Consider the following 5000-nt stretch of genomic DNA (forward strand, 5'->3'; position numbering starts at 1 on the left):
CTCTCTCTCTCTCTCTCTCTCTCTCTCTCTCTCTCTCTCTCTCTCTCTCTCTCTCTCTCTCTCTCTCTCTCTCTCTCTCTCTCTCTCTCTCTCTCTCTCGCTGTCTCTCTCTCTCTATATATATATATATTGTGATGGCCCAGCCGGTGAGCAGTGCCCCACAGAGACACCTGGTGGCCACAAGGGCAGGCAAAGGCAGCCATGGGGTGTAGTGCTGGATGGGAGGTACTATCCCAATTCTATGTCCTGGAGACTCCGCCCCAATCAGATGACTCAGCTTACCACTCACAGGTGCACTGAGTTAGCGCGGCAATTTTGAGACCTTTTAAACTCCCCAGGACAAGCTGAATGAGACTGGCTGGAGGAACGAGTCGAGACCAGACACCCGCTAAGCCAGTCTCATAAGCCAAACGTGAGAGAAAGCCTGGAAGACGGAGAGGAACCCCCCAACCGACCGGAGGAAGACGAAGCCGAGCTGGGGCGAAGAGGTCAGTGAAAGGGACCCGATATCCGACTAACTTTGGCCTGTCTCTCTCTCTCTTACAACAGGAAGAACCAGGCGGAGCGCTGTAACGCCAACCGCCAACCCGGTGAAGATTTGAGTTGCCTTTCGCCTCTTCCTTTTCCCCGCACCTTAGAAATAAAACCCTACGTTGATTTCACCGCAACCCCTGTTTCCGCCTGTTTCTATTCTCATTGGTTGACCCACTGTTGCGCCTATCGACCAGGCTCCCACAATATATATATATATATATATATACAGTTGTGGTCAGAAGTTTACATACACTTGTAAAGAACATGTATGTCATGGCACTCTTGAGTTTCCAATCATTTCTACAACTCTTATTTTAATGTGATGGATTGATTGGAGCACATACTTCTTTGTCACAAAAAACATTCATGAAGTTTGGTTCTTTTATGAATTTATTATGGGCCTTCTGAAAATGTGACAAAATCTGCTGGGTCAAAAATATACATACAGCAATGCTAATATTTGGTTAAATGTCCCTTGGCCATTTTCACCTCAATTAGACGCTTTTGGTAGCCATCCACAAGGTTCTGGGAAGCTTCTGGTTGAATCTTTGACCACTCCTCTTGACAGAATCGGTGCAGTTCAACTAAATTCGTTGGCTTTCTGACACGGACTTGTTTCTTCATCACACTCCCCATGTTCTCGATGGGTTAGGACTTTGTGAAGGCCATTCTAAGACCTTAATTCAAGCCTGATTTAGCCATTCCTTTACCACGTTTGATGTGTCCAAGACCCAACCTTCTGGCTGATAATATTAGGTTTTCCTGAAGAATTTGGAGGTAATCCTCCATCTTCATTATTCCATTTACTTTCTGTAAAGCACCAGTTCCACTGGCAGCAAAACAGGCCCAGAGCATAATACTACCACCACCATGCTTGACGGTAGGTATGGTGTTCTTGGGGTGAAAGGCCTCACCTTCTCTCCTCCAAACATATTTCTGGTCATTGTGGCCAAATAGCTCAATTTTTGTTTCATCTGACCACAGAACTTTCGTCCAGAAGGCCTTTGTCCATGTGATCAGCAACAAACTTCAGTCGAGCCTTAAGGTGCCGCTTCTGGAGCAGCGGCTTCCTATCTTGCACGGCAGCCTCTCAGCCCATGGCGATGTAAAACACGCTTGACTGTGGACACTGACACCTGTGTTCCAACAGCTTCTAATTCATGGCAGACTTGCTTGTTGGTGGTTCTTGGTTGACTCTTGACCATCCTGACCAATTTTCTCTCAGCAGCAGGTGATAGCTTGCTTTTTCTTCCTGATCGTGGCAGTGACACAACTGTGCCATGCATTTTATACTTACAAACAATTGTTTGCACAGTTGATCTTGGGATCTGTAGCTGCTTTGAAATGGCTCCAAGTGACTTTCCTGACTTGTTCAAGTCAATGATGCACTTTTTCAGACCGTGTTGAGATCCTTAGACTTTCCCATTGTAGCGTTTTTTGGCTGAGTGTAATGAGTGTATCAAACAAGATTCAAGATTCAAGATTCTTTATTTGTCATGTGCATACAAGTATACAGTGAAATGCAAAAGTGACAGTGCCACAGAGTAGTGCAACAATACAATAAGTTTAAAAATAGAATAAAATAAAAATAGAAGTACTAAAAAAATATACAGTATGGACAGTATAAACAGTATAAACAATATGAACAGTATAAGCAGTAAGCAATATAAATAGCAGATGGATGATTATGTGTGTGCATATGTGTTATGATGACAGTGCGTGTGTGAGTGACTTGAGGGGGGCACTGGTGGGGTCATCGTTGATGATTCTGATGGCGTGGGGGAAGAAACTCAGCCTTAGCCTCTCTGTTCTTGCTGCATGACAGCGGAGGCGTTTTCCTGACCGCAGTCCATGTTTCGGGTGGTGAGGGTCCTTCATAATCCTGTAGGCTCTGGTCCTACACCTCCTGGTGTACAGGACATGGAGAGGGGGGGTTGGAGCTCCCATGGTTTTTTCTGCCAGGCATACCACCCTTTGCAGAACTCGCCTGTCCTGGGCCATGCTGTTACCGTACCAGACGGTGATGTTGCCAGCCAGGATGCTCTCCACAGCTCCAGAGTAGAAGGACTGAAGGATCCTCCGGGAGACTCTGAATTTCCTCAGCTGCCTGAGATGGAACAGGCGCTGCCTTGCCTTTCCCACCAGAGAACTGATGTGGGTAGTCCAGGTCAGGTCTTCTGAGATGTGGACTCCCAGGTATTTAAAACTGCTCACCCTGTCCACAGCAGTCCCACTGATGTTCAGTGGTGTGTAGGCCCTTAGTTGTTGTGCTCTCCCGAAGTCCACAATCAGCTCTTTTGTCTTGGAGACATTCAGGATGAGGCTGTTCTCCTGACACCAGAGTGACAGGTCCGCCACCTCGTCCAGGTAGCCTTTCTCATTGTTGTCTGAGATCAGCCCCACCACGACCGTGTCGTCCGCAAACTTAATGATGGAGTTTTCGCTGGACTTAGCCACACAGTCGTGGGTGTACAGGGAGTAGAGGAGGGGACTAAGGACACAGCCCTGGGGGGACCCTGTGCTCAGTGTGAGTGAGCTGGAGGTGTGTCTACCCACCCTGACCACCTGTGGCCTGGCCATCAGAAAGTCCAGGATCCAGGCACACAGGGGAATGTTCAGTCCTAGACCAATCATCTTATCAGCCAGTCTGGTGGGGACTATGGTATTGAACGCTGAGCTATAGTCTTTAAACAGCATTCTCACATAGCCCCCCTTCTGTCTGTCAAGGTGAGAGAGAGTGGTGTGGAGGACCTGGGAAACTGCATCGTCTGTAGATCTGTTCGGTCTATATGCGAACTGCAGTGGGTCCAGGGTCGGAGGGAGGGAGGAGCAGATGTAATCCTTAATCAGCCTCTCAAAGCACTTCATGACCACTGAGGTTAGAGCCACAGGTCTGTAGTCATTCAAGCAGGCTGGGGAGGTGATCTTGGGCACAGGGACGATAGAGGATCTTTTAAAACAGGTGGGAACTACTGAATTAGCCAGTGAGAGGTTGAATATAGTGGTGAACACAGGAGCTAGCTGGTTAGCACAGGTCTTAAGTACTCTCCCAGGTATGCCATCTGGGCCAGCAGCTTTCCTTGTATTCACCTTCAGCAGAGCCCTACTCACGTCGTGTTCCGTCACGGAGAGTGCTTGCTCTGCCCCAGTGTGTGACCTCCCATCAGCCGCGCTAGCCAGCACTCTGACGTTGTTGTTGTTAGCCGGCGCGCTAGCGGTGGTGTTGCCAGCCTCAAACCGTGCATAAAAAGAGTTCAGGTCTTCAGCTAGGGAGGCATCTGCACTTCCGGTTGAGGGGCGTGTGTGCCGGTAATCCGTAATAGATCGTAGTCCTCACCATAGGCCCCTGGTGTCGTTGTTCTCCATCTGCGCCTGCATTCTGTCTGCGTATCTCCTCTTGGCGGCTTTCACCGCCCTCCGCAGTTTGTAGGACTCCGCTTTATACTCCTCCATGCTGCCGGATGCCAGCCCGGAGTTGTAAGCGGCGGTGCGAGCCCTCAGAGCGGCACGGATGGAACTGTCGACCCAGGGTTTCTGGTTGGGGTAGATCTTTACCGTTGTAGTTGGTACGATGTTATCGGCTAGTGTAGAGATAAAGTCCAAGACAGTCTCTGTAAACTCGCTGACATCGCTGGAACTTGATTGAAACATATCCCAGTCGACGCCACTCAGCACGTCTTGTAACGCGGCCTCTGATTGGTCGGACCACCGCTTTCCCTCCCTCTTCACGACCGCTACCTGTTGGATCCTCTGTTTGTAAACAGGCATCAACAGAATGGTGCAGTGATCTGATTTCCCAAAGGGAGGGTGGGAAACAGCTTTGTACCCATTCTTAAACTGAGTATAACAATGGTCCAAAGTTCTATCTCCCCTGGTGGCACACTTGATGTGTTGATGGAAGTTAGGCATAACTTTTTTAAGGTTAGCCCGATTGAAACGAGCCCTATTTAAATGGGCTGAAATAAGTCACCAGCTGTAGTCAATCATAATCACTTATAAGAAGTTAAGAGGCCATGCAACAATGCAAATTTGATTGACACAACTTTCTACATCACCAAAATTGATACTTCAAGGTGCTGTATGTATATTTTTGACCCAGCAGATTTTACCACATTTTCAGAAGACCCATAATAAATTCATAAAAGAACCAAACTTCATGAATGTTTTTTGTGACAAAGAAGTATGTGCTCCAATCAATCCATAACAGAAAAATAAGAGTTGTAGAAATGATTGGAAACTCAAGAGTGCCATGACATACATGTTCTTTACAAGTGTATGTAAACTTCTGACCACAACTGTACATATATATATATATATATATATATATATATATATATATATACATATCTGTCTCTCTCTCTCTCTCTCTCTCTCTCTCTCTCTCTCTCTCTATTTATCTATCTATTTATCTATCTTATCTAGCAATCTTTATTGACCACTACCTTGGGGCAGTTCCTCTATCTGAT

At 47.1% G+C, this 5000-nt stretch overlaps 1 protein-coding gene across 1 annotated transcript in view; it reads right to left on the minus strand.

The window, feature by feature from the left end:
• Nucleotides 1–5000, minus strand: part of LOC310822452 (leucine-rich repeat-containing protein 7-like) — a gene marked incomplete at its 3' end in the record, with an annotated part of 41198 nt that overhangs the window by 35966 nt on the left and 232 nt on the right. The window lies entirely within an intron of this gene.

Source organism: Argentina silus, assembly GCF_951799395.1.
Source record: "Argentina silus genome assembly, chromosome: X".
NCBI classification, from domain to species: domain Eukaryota; kingdom Metazoa; phylum Chordata; class Actinopteri; order Argentiniformes; family Argentinidae; genus Argentina; species Argentina silus.